Source organism: Epinephelus moara, chromosome 4 (assembly GCF_006386435.1).
Source record: "Epinephelus moara isolate mb chromosome 4, YSFRI_EMoa_1.0, whole genome shotgun sequence".
NCBI classification, from domain to species: domain Eukaryota; kingdom Metazoa; phylum Chordata; class Actinopteri; order Perciformes; family Serranidae; genus Epinephelus; species Epinephelus moara.
This window is the reverse complement of record NC_065509.1, coordinates 40,457,426-40,476,261: the sequence shown is the minus strand read 5'-3', so window position 1 is coordinate 40,476,261 and position 18,836 is coordinate 40,457,426. Positions and strand designations below refer to the sequence as shown.

The window sequence follows — 18,836 nt, the reverse complement described above, 5'->3', positions numbered from 1 at the left end:
AATCTCTACATAGTATGCTCGTCTTAAAGGAACAGTGTGTAAGATTTAGGAGGAATCAGTGGTATCCAGTGGTGAGGATTGATTGCAACCAGCTGAAACTTCTCCCTCTCTCTACCTTCAGTGTTCATTGTTCAGGAGGTTTGTATCGAGAGCAGAATTATTGCCGGAGGTCTTTTCCTCTCCAAAACAAACTGATCAGATGATTAAAACCTGTAAAAACACTTAAAAAAAAGCAGTTTTTCGTTAAAAAAATTCCTCTTTTGGTGTTTGGCATGTCAGAGACGGCCGCCAGCCCAACACCTGCTCTGTGTGCTCACCTTCTTTCTCTGATAACTTTAAGTTTGGATGTTCAGGACGTTTTTACCATGAGCCAAATTATCCACAGAGGCCTCTTCCAATTCAAAACAAACTGATTCAATGATATAAACTGGAAAAACACTGAATTAAGCAGGTTCACATTTCAAATCAGTAGCCCCTTTTACACTACCTCTCCAAAGCAGGAACTTCATGCTTATGTTATGCTGTCTGCCGTTCAGCATAAAAGGTACAGAGGCAGAATGGAGGATGGTGACTGCAGTGAAACAAGGTCTGTATAAATAGGATAGCCGGCAGGACAGGGTCATGAGCAGCACAGGTGTGATGTTTTAATATAATGTATCCAACCCACCATGGGAGATTTAAAAAGTGGCTGCGATCAGTTAGAAACTAACTCAAAGAAGAAGAACAGTGGCCGAAAATGTCTTCAAATTGGGAAAACAATGAGGTCCAGGAGCTCCTTACCCTCAGAGCAGAGGAAGAGATCAGCCGCCTTATAACAGGGACAGTAAATGATTTTTATTGTCATGTTATGCCGTTGTTATTGATCAGAAAGCGCTGTCGACGGGTATGTTATATGTCACACTAGAGGCCAACACTGTTGTATTACATGTAACACCCTTGATGCCTCTTTTGCCTCTGCGATGCCAGCATGCTGTTTAAAGTCACACACTGGAGCGGCATGATGCCGTCGTTATTTGGTTCTTTGTAAAAATGCAAAGGCGGCATAAAGGGGACTGCGTAATTACTCTATAGGGTCATCTCTGTGTAAAAAGGGTTGGTGTCTCTCAGAGGTGGTCAGCTTCTCCATCGCTGTTTGGCATGTCAGAGATGTGCCACTACCCAAGCACCTGCTAATGCTCACCTTTTTTCTCTGACAACATAAGATCCAGACATTCAGAAGAGTGTTTTCAGGAGCCAAATTATCCGCACAGGTCTCCTCCTCTCTAAAACAAGCAGTCGCGATGATTTTAAGTGGTAAAAACACTGAATAAAGTAGTTTCACATTTAAAAAAATCAGTGTTTTTCCAATGCTCTTGCCACAGAGGGGTTGCTAACTAAGGTGGCTGATGCGAAAATGTTAAAACAAGATCCTGTCTTAGAGCCAGTGTTTGGTTTGTCTGTTCTGGGCTACTGTAAAATCATGGCAGTGCAACATGGCGATCTCTGTAGACGAGGACCCGCCTCCTATGTAGATATAAACACCTCACTCTAAGGTAATGAAAACACACTCTCCCTAAATCCTACACACTGGACCTTTAACTTTTAAGTGGGAATGTCTTTAAAGACATAAAAAAAGGAAGGAAAGAAGAAAAGTCATAAAGAAAGGAAACTGTAATGACGTAATTTAGACTACTGATGTCCGTGATGTTAAAGGTTTAGAGTATATTGTGTATACTGCATCCTCAGCCTCGGGCAGAGACAGCGAGACAGCGAACAATGAGACACAGATTGAGTCAGACACAAACAGAGACAGATTAGTCTACCAGTATAAACTGCAGCAAATTAGTTTTGGAAACGATTATCATTTCTGTCAGGGCTTATTCACAACAGGTTTGTAGACGTTGAAATCAATTACACATGTGAAGACCTGGTATGTGATTGCCAATCTGTTGTACTGGAATCATGCACTGGCAGACAAATAATGGAGCAGGAGTCCGACCTGTGGGGATTCATTAAACCACAGGAGATGTGTCTGATTGGATTGTGGCTGCAGGGGCTGAGAGATGGGGAAAAAGGGTGATTCATGATGTTGAATTATGCGTGCTGAGATGGACAAGAGGTACATGTTAGGTTGAGTGGTGCAGTCATAGTTTAGATTAGTATTGATTTCCATCTGCCTTTCAGCTGGATGGTAGAGGATGATGATGGGACATTTTCTAGTTGAACTGCAGTTTTGACTGAACATGGCTCTCTGCAGATAAAGTGAGCAAATGATTCATTGTGCTTTTACTGGATGAAACTTGACAAGAGATTTGGAATAAGAGCTGTCGTTCTTGTCACAGCACACTTTACAAAAAATGAAATCAATACAGTCTTTTGTAAATCTTTGATGAAAAAGCAGCCACACTTTCAAATTTTCAGGGTTGATTCAAGGTAAAGTTCATTTTTTGGCTTTGCTAAAGTTTTTTAAAGGATTATTGCAACCTCCAAAATATTGACTTTGCAATGGAAGACAGGACGATAACTAACAGCAAGGTCAGTGACGAACTTCCAGTCTCCTCTTTTAGACCAACAGAAGTGTTCTCATCCCCAAGTCGTCAATTATTGTCGCTTTGTTTGTTGATTTTCACGTCTACATATGACGCACTAGTAACCCTCCTGCATCTATTGTTGATGTTTCAGGACACCTTGTCAATTTACAATTGTTACATGCACTGCAGTTTTTGAAAGTACACTTTGTTTTCACAGGAGATGTACAGTTGATACATACATAAAGTCTTTTTCAAAATAAACTCACAACTTTGGTGGTATTTCCTTGAGCAACAAAAGCACATGGTTAGGTTTAGAAAAAAACATCATGGTTTGGCTCAACATTTACACGGGAAGGGAACAGCAGACTTCTGGGTGAAAGTCCAGGGTTTGTTGGCTCCATCCGCCTTCCTTTCCGCCCGTCCTATAGGGACTTTACGGCTTCTTTTATTATGTTGTTACCAGCGGCGTTACAAACTGTTGTTGGCTGGTGCATTTGATAACGCTACAACAAATGTGTCTGTGCAAAGAGATCTGACTCCAAAGTTGTCAAAATCCAACGCTTGGTCAATGACTTCCAGTGTCAGACACCAAAAAAAGTTGACACGGCATCCTAGAATGTCAACAACCAATGCACCCGAGGGTACCTTGCACATAATATCCTGACATGGAAAGTCCATGACCAAACGTCCATATGTGACAAGGTGAGAGATCGAATCCTCCATACACAGGCTATTAACCTTCAGTGATGCAGTGTTGTTCGACAGTTGGGACTTTCCGGTTCTCGCAGGCTGCTGCTGCACTGTTGCTCTTCTACGTCACCTTAACTGAAAGTCGCTGAACTTTCATAGCTAACGTCACCACTGCTGCAACACAGTCATGACTGCAACCCTTCTCCATTATCCTTGAATTCCAGTGACTATTACTCTGTCTGTCCTGTCCATTCACACCCTGTCATACCCCACCTGTCCAGCAGATGTCACTAGAGAGCTTCCACCTGAAAAGTTTGCACTCTTCCCTTTTCCAGTCTGTCGAAGTTTCCTTCCAGACATTTTTCTGTCTAGTCTGGATGTGTGATCTCCTGCCTGCTTCAGTCTCTTTGTACAGTTGTTTGTTTGGAACGATCTCCATTTGCTCGCTACTTAACCAAGTAAAGGCTGCTTTATCCTCCACATCTGCCTCTGGGCCTCTGTCTGGGCTCAAAATGTGTGCTTGGCTGCTGTGATCACCACTTCAGATGCAGGGGAAGTGAAACATTAGGCCTCATTTAATCAACGCTCAATCCCTGGTTTATTGTGATGCAGAAGTACAATGTACCTGCCGAGACCCCTGCTCCTCCATGTTTGACCTCCTCATTTGGTCTTTGTGGTGTTCAGTTTGTACAAATTTAAGTACATTTTCCTGTCCTCTGCCTGCCTTTGTGTTTGAATGAGATGAAAAGTGTGATGCGACCAGAAGCCTCACAGACAGAATGTAAATACCTTTCAGGGAGGTCTCTTGAGACACAGTTTCATCCCTCTTAATAAAGCATCTAATGGAGACGGCCCTCACAGCTTCACATTTAAGTTAAAAACAGAGGCAATCCTCATTCTTTGCTTCACGTTCTCTGCTAACACATCAGACAGACTGACATAGGGTCATTATTCCTTCATCCAAATAAAGTCTTTCATTTCTAGAGCAGCATCTTAAATGGAATTTCTCTGACAATGTCCATTTACAGCCCCCCCTGTGATCGTTCTGGTTTGATGAGGTGGGTAAAAATTAATATAAGATATTAAAGAAGAAAAAAGACAATTGCACCATTGTTACTCAGCCTGTGTGTCTGACATTTAAGGTCTGGTGGCTGCGATTGACAGACAAGGAAAACAATGGTGTGGTGTGCTCACTAAAAATATGAAAGAAGTGGAGCTATAAAGTCACACTCAGCTGTCTGATGGTGACATTTCCTGTGTAGTCACAGGTCAGAAGAATAGCGGTGGTGTGTAGAGGTCTCTCTAAAGCTTCATGTCAAGTTTAAGGACCACAAGTTGAAAAAACCCCCAGTGATCTCATGGATGGATTACTGAATAGGGCTGGTGGGCACAGGCCCAGGGGCCCAAAGTGTCAGGGGCCCCTGGCCTTCACCTGCAAAGTGTCACTCGGAGAGACACATACTGACCGGGAAGAGACTCAAAATGACCACAAAGAGACACAAAACAACTACAAAGAGATTTAAAACAGCTGCAACAAGACAAATACTCACAAAGACTATGAAATGAAACAAAACAACCATAAATTGACACATTGACCACAAGGAGATGAAAAGAAACTACAAAGAGACACAAAACAGCTACAAAATGACTACAGAGACACAGAAAGTGACTACAAGGAGATGCAAAACAGTTGCAAAGAGACACAGAGACTCACAAAGACTCGAAAAGAAGCTAAACAACCACAAATGGACACAATTTAATCACAAAGAGATGAAAATGAACTACGAAGAGACACAAAACAACTACCAAGAGATGTGAAACAGCTGCAACAAGACAAATACTCACAAAGACTTTGAAATGAAACAAAACAACCATAAACTGACACATTGACCACAAAGAGATGAAAAGAAACTACAAAGAGACACAAAATGACTATAAAGAAATGCAAAACAGCTGCAAAGAGACACAGGGACTCACAGAGACCAAAAAACAGGAGCAAAACAGCCCCAAATGGAAAGTAGATGACTACAAAGAGACAAAAAGCAACTACAGAGAGGTGCAAAACAACTGCAAAGAGACACAAAGACTCACAAAGACTAGGCCTACAAAACGAGCAAAACAACCACAAATGGACACAATATGACTACAAAGACATGAAAAGCAACTACAAAGAGACAGAACAGCTACAAAATGACTACAAGGACACACAAAAATGACTACAAAGAAATACTTAACAGCTGCAAAGAGACGCAAAGACTCACAAAACCAAAGAAAAGGAGCAAAACAACCACAAATGGACACAAAATGACATCAAATAGATGAAGAGCAACAACAAAGAGACTCAAAATGACCACTGAGAGACAGAACAACTACAAAGAGATGCAAAGCAGCTGCAAAGAGACACAGAGACCCACAAAGACTATGAAATGAGCAAAAAATGCAACACAAAACAGCTACAACATGACTACAAAGAGACACAAAGTGACCACAATGACATGCAAAGCAGCTGCAAAGAAACAGAGACTCACAAAGACTGCGAAAAGAAGCAAAACAACCACAAATGAACACAATTTGATTACAAGAAGACAAAAAGCAGCTACAAAGACACACAAAACAGCTACAAAATGACCTTAAAGAGACACAAAGTGACTACAAAGAGATGCAAAACAGCTGCAAAGAGACACAGAGACTCACAAAATTTTTGAAAAGGAGCAAAACAACCACAAATGGACACAAAATGACTGTGTAGAGACAAAAAGCAGCTACAAAGAGACTCAGAATGACCACTAAGAGACATAAAACAGCTACAGAAGATGCCAAATGAGCCACAGAGAGATGCATAGCGATTTCAGAGATGCAAAACAACAACAAGAAGAGGCAACGACAAAGTTTGTCTTCTGCTTCTATGTAGGTGAGTTGGTGGGGCCCTCTGCATGTCTGTGTCCAGGGGCCCTTTGTCTCTTAATATGCCCATGACTGATGTCCAACTTTATCCTTCAGTGAAGTCAAAACTGTAACAATCCTGCTCAGTAACAGTCGACTAAATATCAGTTTTGCCGATGCAGTAACACCCTCACCTGAGGGAATTTAAATGACTGTCACAATCAAAATTCAAATGCAGCCTATTTATTTTCCTAAGTGAAAACATTTTGTCCTCGTTCCGTCTCCCTCCTCTCATTCTTGGCAAACTCAAAGTGAATTTATTTTCCTCCATACCTCCTTGAAAATAAAGTGAAAAAAAAAAAAAAGAAATCAATTTGACTCTGACTCTCAGTCGGTTTCCTTTCAGATTGACTCCAGCGTGGGGGGCTGCCTCTCCAGCTCCACTCTGTCCTCACCTTTCATTTCCCACCCGGGAACAGATTCATGTCCAACTGCGTCATTTTTCATTTTCCGAAAAAGAGGACTTCCACACTGGGTCTGTTTGTGTTTTGAATCAGGCTGTGGCTCTTTTCTCAAGCACAACAGTTGTCAGATGTTTGTTGTCCTCCTCTTCAAAACAAATCAGACATCTCAGATACTCTTGTGTTTGTGGCAGCCAGCTGATGCCGGCACTTACGCCTCCTGACGCAAGAAAGCAAAAACAGACACAGTGCACAAAATGATATTCGAGAATATTTCTGACACTGTGGTGATGTTTTAACCTCAGACACTTGTTCTCATAATAGAGTTCTCTTTTTAAACACTTTGGTACGCTCTTTCATCTTGTGTTTCTAATGTTACACTGTCTTGTATATATATATTTTGCCCTCTGCAGCCCACTTGCTCATAATTTGGCTCCCTGTTGCTGTCTCCCTCCTACACATCTTTATGTTTTCTGTATATAAATGTATAAGTGTACCTGCCTTTTACCCAGTGTGGGCTGTACAGAGCCTAAAAGTACAAGTCCTTAAAGTAAGCACATCTTGTCGGCACAAATTATTGAAAAAAATATCTCATAGGACTTATCTGTGGGTAATACATCTGATGGTAGGATACAGAATAATGTTGCTTTTATTTCCAACGGCACGGTGGTGCAGTGGTCAGCAATATACTGCCTCACAGCAAGAGGGTTCCTGGTTTGAACCTGGGTGGTGGAGCCCTTGTGTGCAGAGTCTGCATGTTCTCCCCGTGTCAGTGTGGGTTTCCTCCAGGTGCTCCAGCTTCCTCCCACAGTCCAAAGACATGCAGGTTAATTAACTGGTGACTCTAAATTGTCCGTAGGTGTGAATGTGAGTGTGAATGGTTGTCTGTCTCTATGTGTCAGCCCTGTGATAGTCTGGTGCAAGTCATGAAATAAATTTGATGATATAGTATTGAATTGCTTTGGTACAAGGGTAAGTGCAACAGCCAAAAATTACATTTTCATTAGAAAGGGAACATCAACTGGTAAATAAAATCCAAAAAATGCAACCATGGGTACAAGACCATTATACATAAATCTTCTGGAATCAGTCCACAACAATGTCCTTTTCATATCTTTGTAGAAATACCTTGGTTGGATGTCTCATCCCGGGCTATGGTTATCCTACCTACATTTATAATTCATAATTATCTATTATGCTACTGTGCAATAGTGACTTAAGGTATAATTAGGGTCCGGGCAGCTAAGCTGCCAGGACACTATTGTAATCCTAGGTATTCTTCTTCTTTTTTCTTCTTCTTTCTTCTTCCGAGGAAATCATACTTCCCATGGGTGAAAACTCACCGAACTTTGCACAAAGGTCCAGTCTCATGCCAGATATCCTCAGCTGTAAACTCAAGCCAATAGTCCTGATGGTGGCGCTACAGCAAGCGTCTAAAGTTCAAAACTTTGAAAATTCATAACAAATCAACCATACGTGCTACAACTTCACAACTTTCATCAAACTGTAGCCCCAATACTGAAGAAACTTTTGTACATTTAAACCTATTAAAAATTATGAAGTTCATCACTCTGTTTTTTTCAAAAACTGTAAAACTTCTTAAACCTATCTCCTCCCACAATTTTTGCTCAATTGACACCAAACTTGCTACAGAGCATCTTCAGACTGTCCTACAAAAACTATGTTTCTCAGATTTTTGATTTATCAAAAATTGAGCCTACAGTGCATCAAAATGTTTGACTGTAAACGGTACTGTAAACATATACATGCAAATTCTTGCTAAATAAATCTTCAATGTTCATGAAAAAAATGACAAAATTCTAGAGTCATGGTAGATGATGTGTGGCAAATTTCAGAATTTTATCTCAAAAACTGAATTTTTGACAGCATTTTGAATTTTGCTCTAATGTGAACAATTGGAGTCAATGTAAAAATGGCAATTTTAAACATCAGTTTTTCACTTATGGAGCAAATCAATCATTGTTACAAACAAATTACCAACATTTCCATGCTGTCTAGATGCAATATGTGTATTTTCAGATTTTTGTTTCAATGACTGAATTTTTTACAGTGGTTTGAAACCTGCTTTTCCATGCATGGACAGCTGCTAAACCTGCACGTCTGGCTTAGTCAAATTGTCACTGACTAATTAGCTCAGTGAGATAGGAATTGATCTTAAGTCTCAGAAGTTGTGAGTTCAAGCCTCAGCTGATGCAAAAGGCAGATTGTGTTGCTAAATTCCTAAATGTCTTCCAGTTCTTCTGCTTGTTGCTCAGAATTGCCTAAAAATGCCAGGACCCAACCCATCGCTGTGCAGCAGCTATAATTATTATTACTTTTTCATTGTGCAATAATTGGTGCAATAATACAGCTGCGGCAATACTCTAAAGTATAGCTACAGCTTTATTCTCATCAACATCTCTTGAATGTATGTATTTATTCAACATACAGTGCACATGAGCACATACTTCTTTTGTTTTTTTCCTTATTCTATTTTGTATTACATATATATATATATATATATGTGTGTATATATATATTAGCAACCATTATAGCATAATACAAATTTTATAGTTCTTAATATACCACTAATTTATACAGTGTAATTAAGCACAATGCACATATTTGTATATTGTTTTTTACACACTTACAGACTCAGCATAGTGATGATATACTAGTGATGAAGTACTAGTGTTAACATTGTAGCATATTGCACATTTGTATTTCTATTTTATTACTTTATATTTAATTATTTATTTCTATTTTTTTTTAATCACTTTATATTTACATACTTTTATTTCATACTCAGACAGATGTGGAGGATGACGANTAATTATTTATTTCTATTTTTTTTTTTATCACTTTATATTTACATACTTTTATTTCATACTCAGACAGATCACTTTATATTTACATACTTTTATTTCATACTCAGACAGATGTGGAGGATGACGAACGTCCCGCTTACAAAGAATCTGATTGGACCAGCTCTGACCAATGGGCTGACTCAGAATGCTATCTGCAGTACGGCTAACCAATCAATTCAAACCATCAACATGGAGTCGCGGTAACGGAAGCAGCTCGGCAGTTTGCCGCAGTGCGGAAAATGTTCCGGTAAGAAAGTTTAACCGGTGACTCATATGAATGTTCTGTCATCTTTATGATGGCAGTCATTAAACGTTAGCTTAAAAAACAAAACTACCGCCAACAAAATATGGAGGGACGGTTATTTGTAAAGCTAACGTTAGCTTAAAAAGCTCTAGCTTATTGTTAGTTTAAAGCCGGTTAACATAATGTTAGTAGGTTATAGCCAAGCTAAAACCTATGCCACTAACCAATGGGTGACGTCACGGTGGCTAATTCCATTATTTTACAGTCTGTGGCTAAAACGTTAGCTTAACTGATGTTGGGCTGCTAGCTAAAAGGTAACGTTACTAGAAAACTTTTGTATTGTTGTTTTGACATGTCAAAACTGTGTCACAAAGTGAAACTACAGGAGCATCAGAGTTCTGAGACAGCAGATTAACTTACTGTATTGAACTAATGTTATCCAGAAGTGCGACAAAGTGTGTTTTGCAAGTCACAAGTACAGTAATGATAACTTTATTTATACAGCACAATTAAGGCATAACACAAAGTGCTGAACATGAAGCACAATCAAAACATTTGTGACAGAGAAAAAAGGCGATGAAAATGTATGATTAAAAGTTAAGTAAAGTTCAGTTAAACCTACAGGCTATGACAAGATAAAACAATCATTAATGAAAAATATATTTCAGAAGAAAGAATGGGAAGATGTGTTTTAGGATTATGTCAGAAAGTTTGAACAGATTTAGATTTTTCAGACAAGTGCAGTGAGTCCCAAGTCGTGACTGTTAAGAGGATGAAGATATACTTAATTAATCCCTGAGGGGAAATTCAATTTTTTTGCTTTGTTGTCATATACACACAGGCCTGAAATACACATAAATCTGCACAAACAAGATCTATACATGTATTAAATGGAGAGATGTCAGAGCGAGGAAGCTGCCTTGGACAGGTGCCCTGATTAGTTTTGGGTTTGGTGCCTTGCTCAGGTACCTTGGCAGCGCCCAGGAGGCAACTAGCGCCTCTCCAGCTACCACTCTACGCTCCATGCTTAGTTTGTGCAGAGACTTGAGCCGGCGACCCTCTGGTTCCCAAGCCAGGTCCCTATGGACTGAGCTTACTGGCGCTCAAAGTCAGACCCTCTAAGTCAGACCCATAAGCCTCAAATCAAGTGCAAGTCTTAAACTTGTCACCCTCAACAAAGTTAAGGTCATTTAAAAAATTGTAAGACATATGTGGCATAGGCCTTAGACTGTAATCACGGCAGACATCTCAACTTCTCATAGGAGGAAAACCACAAGTGATAAAAACTGTTAATGATGGCTAATTGAATGAGCCTGCAAAATACCTGAAACTACCTTGAAACTGATTAATCTAAATTGAATGTAGGCATTAATGTTATTAATTACACCTGACATTTGCTTTTCCTGCCATAATGTCTTCTGTTAGTAAGGTCATTTATAATCATTTGTAATTTCTGAGATGAATGTTTTACATGTCCATGTCTGTGTTTTGTTGATCACATATCAAGTCTTAACATTTGAATGTGATATTAAGAGGTATCATGTGTTGTCTGTTTGGTGGTGTGCACTGCCAAACATATCTCATGTGAAGTGATGGCTGCTGTTGGACTAAATAAAGAGTATCTGTTGTCAGGCACAACGGATATACTTTTCTATGACGTGACTTTAAATCTTTGGCCTTGTGTAGGGTGTTCTTACTGTATTTCCCAAGTCAAAAGGCTGAAGTCCGAGTGATGTTAGAATTAAAGTGAAGTTACTGCTATTTTTTAGTCATCAGATTCATCACTCAAGTCAAGTCTTATAAAGGCTAACAGGATCAGGCAAGGGTGCAGTGACATATTTGAGCAACGTAAAGCTAGGTTGAATATTATAAATCTAATAAGGCATATTGTTCTTTGATGATGGTGTGTGTCCCCTGTGACTAAAAAGACAAACCCTGTCTTTCCACAGGAATCGATAAGAATGAACAGATTCAGTGTGGTCCATGAGGTTTCAGCCACGACCTGACATGCAAAGAATTCAGCAATTCCTGGTATGTTTTCACTGTTTTATTTTCTAATTACTGAGCAGAAAATACATCAACTCACTAGATTGGGGAAAAGGGCAGTTTATTCCCATTAGATAAAATAAAATGAAACCACTGCAGGTCTAAACAGCGGAGTAAGCACCAGAGGCATATATACAATCAATAAAACCATGAAGTGGAACTTAAAGTTGACAGTAAATCATCACTGTCAGGTGAGCATCTTGAGGGATCAATACACACAGGGTGCAACCAGCTGTTCAGACATGAAGGCGTGTGATGAGAAAATACATTAACTCTCTAAATCATCCAAACCCCTTCACTATCACTTAAAGAGACACCATGTTTGTTAGTTTTTCAACTTCCAGGGGAAAAATAAAATACAGTATATTGCACAAGTTGCAAAAAACCAAATGTTGTCTCATGTACATCTGAAGTCATGCAAAACAAAACGCTGACGTCCTGCACAGTCTCAGTAGAGTTGATTAAAGATTCAACATTATAGGCATGCCTGAGGGAGGTCTATGACAGAAACTCAGTGCTGATGTGTGGGAATTCAACCTTATCTTTTTATATTTTGAAGAAAACAAACTATCCTGACTTCCTGCCTGTCGTCAGGAACGAGATACGTTCCAAGTGCACATTCCTTCCCTGTAGTCTGCTACAATTACGCAGCTCTAATCTTATTTTATACAGCTGGAAATGGATTTACTAATACTGTAGAGTGAGTCAGGTCACGAGCAACTGCAAAACCTGTCTGACTCAACCATAAGCACTAATTCACAGTGGACTGTTAAAAGGGGAATGTGTAATGTATGAACTTTGAAGTCTTTATTTTCAGTGTTACATAAGCTGCTTGAAAGAATTTGTGTGGGTACTGCCCTTAATCATAATTCAGGTTAGATCTGTGTTTTTCACTTCATTTTTTTTTTAATGTGAGGAGAGAAATGATTTTCCAGACATTTCAGTCTCATAAGAAACTGAATTTTCAGCTGGTTTTAACAAAAGAGATTGATTTCCTTATAATGTTTGTTAGTTCAGATTCAATAATTATGCTAAATGATGATTGTGGGAATGGGTTTTAAAATATGAGTGTGGGTGGAGTGTGGGGGCACCGTTTGAGCAACTTTATGTGCATGTACATTTCTTCTCTCTGTGTGTCTGTTTGTGAGCATGATGGATGAATGCGTGTCTGTGTTTTATGTTGAAAACTCCGCCCACAGTATGTCGTGAAACACAGCATCAGCAGATGTAATAAATCAGTGTGATATCTTTCCCCATCTGCAGAAAGGAACAGAACATGCAGAACATCTCCTTTATATTTTTATATATCTTCTATACATAGACAAATAATTTTTTCTGCCTTATTTCAGTGATTTGTTACAACTGTCATCATCAGCAGCACCCTCCCCCTTGCTCTGCGTCTGCATGAACTTACGTGCACAGCTTTTATTTGAACCAGCAGTGTCATATTTTAGAGACTGATCCAGACTGGCTCACAATAGGGACAGAACAAGAATAATGTTTACTTCCTGTATCACCAGCAGAATAATGAGGAGTCAAGAGATGAAGTGAGAGTCGGGCCTTCAGCAGAAGCAGAACAAAGATATTAAATAACAATGTTATTGAAACATAATGTCAGGGAGTTTAGCTCAGAGCTGCTTGAAATTGTATTTGTGCTCATTTTACAAGACTTAAAAATGTGTACACAAGGTGGCCGCGGGTATTTAAAAAGTCTTAAAATGTCTTAAAAACACATTTACTAATAAAAGGCTAGTCTTAAATTCAGATTGAATGGATCTTATTTTTTTTTTGGTCACATCACTGACATAATTTTTGGTGTTGGTGCTATAGGAAATAAAATTTTAACAGAAGGGAAACACTCTTCGACGAGACAGCAGACTTTGACACAACACCCGTATGTGTGCATGCCCTATTTTTGCCCCCTCAATGCACTTAGATCACGCAATGAATCTGGATCGTTAAACGAATGGGAAAATGCAAGTGCAAGGACAAATAGCTTAGTAGAATAACAACAATTACTCAAGCCAGTGCCTTGGAATGTTTAAGAAGCAAACTGTGCTGTTTGTTGAAGGTGTTTCAAACCAGGTAAGATGGGGATCAGGGGCAGTGAAATCGCTCATGCAGAGCCGTAAGCACAGAGAGTAACGTCAGGGTCATTTTTACTGTTCATTTTAAACTGACGTCAATGTGTGTGCTTAGAAAGAGTATAATTTCACTTTTGGCGTGTATTTCCATCACAAGTTTAGTCTTAAATGGAATTTAAAGTGGCATTAAATAGGTCTTAAAAAGTCTTCAACTTTAACTTGTTTATACCTGTAGACACCCTGTGTACAGCTTTTCTAATGTAGAGTTTTCATGTCAACCAGGAGTTTGTGTTGAACTGCTGTATTGGACCAAGTAGACAAGTAGACTGTTGAGTATTTTTCACTGTTTTGTGTCGGTAAGGCTGTATTTGTCTTCTTTTAACCACCTAAATTCATGGTCCAGTCTCGTACACATTACAGGCTAAAATGGAGTTTCAGCTTGATTTTGGTGAACTCACAAATATTCAGTAGTCACTTTTTTCTCAACAGCACTGCTACAGCTAGTAACTTTTAAGAAAGCAACTGTTTTGTCATATTTGTGAGTTTTACATGAGATAATCTGCAAAAAAGATCATGTACCTCCTCCATTTCCTACTGCCTCTAATGCTTAAAAAAATCCATACCAAGCAGTGGCAAACTACGGATTGCTGCAGTGATTGAACTTTTCTGCGGCCAGACGGTGTGTTCAAGTGTTTCAGGCAGGAAGGAATTGTTTGTGTTCTTTGTAAGAGTTAAACTCAGGGGTTAAAGTTCTCCGGCACAGCACCGGATTTCCGGTGTGGCGAAGTTTCTGTCCGGCACGGGCAGAAGTGCTCTGCAGTGCGAGCATTTCACTCGCATTTGCCCCTAAAAATATATATATGTGCGAACCGGGAAAATGATTTAGGCGTAGTGTGCGAGTAAACACAACCTACTGTTTTTTTTTTTAAAGATATTTTTTGGGCCATTTTGCCTTTAATGGACAGGACAGGTAAGCGTGAAGGGGGGAGAGAGAGAGAGGGGATGACATGCAGCAAAGGGCCACAGGCTGGATTCGAACCCGGGCCGCTGCGGCAACAGCCTTGTACGTGGGGCGCCTGCTCTACCACTAAGCCATCGACGCCCCAACACAACCTACTGTTTGCCATAATCGGCATTGGACGTTTTTTCATCGATAACTTATCAAATAAATGTATTTTAAAACTCGCTCCTTCGGCTCCGATACAGCCGTCTCCCTCCCTGCCTGCAGCCCCCTCTGATTGGTTACACGGCACAAGTGATAGCCAATCAACACTGACGCCTGTGCATGCTTTCACATCATGTCACATTGAGACACAGAGCACAGACGGAGTGGGAGAGGCTCCGGTAAGCCAGCGGTAATTTTGAAGGTAAGGTAACAGAAACCAGACAGAAACGAAAGTTCCTCTATCCTGAAGTTTTAAAGTCACCACCACAACATTATATGATCCATTTCAATGATGACATGCTTGCCCAGAGGCGAAATTTCGACGTAACTGCCTATTTAATTCACATCAAGCGCGATACAATTTTGCAAACAGCCTAAATGATTTAGCTTCTAAAAATAAATAGCACCAAGGCAAAAAAGAGATGTAGGAGCTATAAGTCAAAAAGTCTGGTAACCACTGAAAGTTTAATCTTTATTTATAAACTCATTATGATATAAAAGTTTAATCTGAAAAGTAACTACTAAAGCTATAATCTTTTTGTTCGTTTTGATAATAAACATGTTCCTTTGCAACACATAAATTTCTATTTCTTCATTTTGTGACCGCAACACCAAGCCCCCCGCTCCAGAAGAGATTTCAGATTTCAGGCACACAAATCTTCTGTGCTCCACATTTCAGGCACAATTTTTTTTTCTTGCTTTAACCCCTGTAAACTATGCCCCATTTTAATTTGGCCGCACTCAGCCACAGAGTCATGGCCATTGCATGGCGGCTCCCTGCGGGCCACACTTCACCGCTGCTTGATGTGTTTTTGGTGAAAATTTATTTGCAAGGATCTAACAGATTTTGGAAAACTAATCGGACCCAAGGAGTCTCTAACGCAGCTGTTAATTAGGGCTGCGACTAACAATTATTTTCATTGTCGACTAACCTGTCGATTATTTCTTTGATTAGTCGACTAATCATTTTATCGAAAAATGTGTTAAAATGTTGAAAAATGTAGGTCTGTCTCTTCCAAACCCCAAAACTATGTCATCTAATGTCTTGTTTCGTACTCACGCCAAAGGGTTTTAGTTCACCGTCATAGGAGAGTGTGTGAAGCTGCCAGTATCTGAACATAAGAAGCTGCAATAGGAGTATTTTAGGGTACTTTTATAGTTTTTTTTTATGAAAAATGACTCAAACCGATTAGTCGACTACTAAAATAGTCACAGATTATTTTGATAGTCGATTAGTCATCGATTAGTCGACTAATCGAGGCAGCCCTACTGTCAATCATGTCATTCACTGCTCGAGAGTTGCAGTCAAACTGTTAAACTAGGCAGTGCTGATCAAATACATTCTCGGAACCCATCGGCTGTATTCGGCGTCTGACTTCCGGCAGACGGTGATACAGCCTCTGGGGGCAGACCCCCGATTTTTTTTGGCATTCCGGTTTGATTTGGGCGGAGGAGGCGAATTTCCGTTTCCGACTTCCGTTTATATATAAGTAAATATGCTGAACCATTGCGATGGATTCAGAGTTTGCAGTGACGCCAATTATGTTCCGCCTCGTTAGTTCACCGCACGGAGCGTTTAACCTGGCAACAACTGCAGCCGGCTCAAACGTGATTGGTCAATATCACGCGGACTACAAACAGCCTAGCACCAGAAACCAGGGCTCTTCCGCTCTTCTTCCGGAGGCAAGATCTCCGGGGTGTGCCTGCAGACTCTACATTCACTGAATGTAGAGTCTGTATATAGACACTAGATCAAATATGACTCGAAATTCTGTCACTGCATTGCCTATTCTTCGCCTCAAATGTTTCAGAAACATATTTCAGTGGACTGTTTAGCTGCAAAATTAGAAAGTTTGCTCCAGCCAGTGGGCGCTGCTTCATTTAGGCTCGACTGTTTTCAGCATAGTGACAGTTCACAAGCAGTTATTGACATGACTGACAGTTGTATTAGAGACTTGACGGCTCCTTACTGGTTATTTTTATTGGTGTGTAGTCTGGCCAATAGAGGGAAATCAAGGAGGCAGATTCACAGATTGTCTGTCTCATGTCCTTCTGTGTTAATACAGTGAAAGTTTCAGCAAATATAACAAAAGTTATTTCTGGAAGGTACCAACTACAGCTTTGCTATCTAATGGCTGTTATTGTGAGGATTCTTCATTTGAAGTAAGCCTGTTCATGTGGACATGGTGTCCTGTGTTTACAGTAGAGAGGCCTCCTCAGCTTTGTATTTTTCTGAAGACAGAAATAGTCTGAGAAAGGTGAGGAGAGGGATGACATAGAGGAGATGAAGAAGGTTGAAAGATGTGAGAGGCCAGACACAGAAGGCAGCAAAGAGGAGAAGAACTGGAAAGAGGGAGTATGAATGTAAACTGATAGAATGAAAGACAGAGAGGGTCAGTGTCACTGAGATAGCAGCCATCTCTGCTGATGTACATCTGATGACAGATGAGGAGAAGAGAAGCATTTTACACTCTGCATTAGATATTTAACTAGTCATTGTTCTCGTCATAGATTATTCTGAGACTCTGCATGCAATCATTCCTAAACCACAGTGGAAAAGTTTATTTTGTTGCATGTTTTTGGTTTGTTAGAGTTCAGTTTGGTTAATTACAAACAACCCGGGGCTTGTAAACACAATTAACATGGACTCTTTAAGCGACTTGTTTATTGTGTGGAGTTTTGGTTACCTGACATCCTGCCAGGTTAGAGGTTTGGCAGTGGTGGGAAGTCTAAACACATTGTGATTCCCGTCTCTGTGTCTTCAGCCGAGCATATTAGACTTAATCTTTTTCTGCGGTGTTCTTATGAGTTGACACGTGATAAATTATCAGTACACGAACGTCTTTCCATCAGATGTCAGCATACGAACAACATCAACCTGATACTGCTCTTTAAGATAACTATACAGTATGTTTGACTGTTTTATAATGGAAGTTTAGTGACTAAAACAAATGCTGGGTGAGTAGTTTTGAGCAGTAGCGATGTGCAGCGTTTGTAATCACAGAACAAGCTGAAAGTAAGCACAGCCAGAGAAGTATGTAATCACTGTTAGGAGCTTGAAAGATGAAGTGTGTCACCACTGAGTGAGCAGTAAGGCTTCCTCTGCTCGCTGGCATCCAAGATGTCTACTCTCAGTTTTGGCAGATTATATTCCTTGAAGAAAAACTCAAACAGAGCACAGAAAACTCCATTTGGAAGAGAAGTGTCAGCCTAATACACTCTAAATGTCACGCTGCTATCCACTGCGGTCCTTCAGAATATTTATTTATCTGGCCCTTACTGTGAAAAAAGATCCTGCTGAAATAGGCATATTTCAGTTTAAGGACGATATTTAAATGATCTATAGCACATGGTCTAAAGTGCATGGGGCAGGTGCATTCAGGATGTGTCCAGTTCCACTTTGGCTGGTTAAATGGTGCATAATCCAAGTGCAAAGTAAGAAGCAGCGGGTTGTATTTAGTAGGGCTGTCCTTAGAAGGTCGAAGATCTGAATTGTCGGTGACTTAGATTGCTTCAAATCGAGTAGACTTTTTCTGCTGAGAGTAATGCGGTAAGAGCAGTGATGTGCCTGCAGCAAATATCTTATATAAGCAGCAGAACTAAAAACTGTAGTTCTAAACTTGACAGAGGAACCAGAACTAAACTTTAAGCTTCTGAAATAATGAAGTTACGCCCGTGGTGTGGTGTTGTACATTGAAAATAATAGGGGCGTACTTGTTGATGCGCGCCGCTCGAAGCCGGTGTGCTTTGGCCTTTATAGACGTGTGCTTTTGCTTTCTCAGTTCCTTTCTGGGAGATTTATAACTGGTTGGATATGTATGTAATGTCTCATTTTATTTTCCATTGAAAAATGTCCAAACATGATTGCAGATATTTACTGAGTGTG

At 40.0% G+C, this 18,836-nt stretch overlaps 1 long non-coding RNA gene across 1 annotated transcript in view; it reads left to right on the top strand.

The window, feature by feature from the left end:
- Positions 1 to 9,612: 9,612 nt before the first annotated feature.
- Positions 9,613 to 18,836, top strand: part of LOC126389259 (uncharacterized) — a 52,261-nt gene continuing 43,037 nt past the window's right edge. Inside the window, exons 1-2 of the long non-coding RNA XR_007569825.1 lie at positions 9,613 to 9,658; positions 11,605 to 11,686. This is a non-coding gene — a long non-coding RNA (uncharacterized LOC126389259). The remainder of the gene's footprint in view (positions 9,659 to 11,604; positions 11,687 to 18,836) is intronic.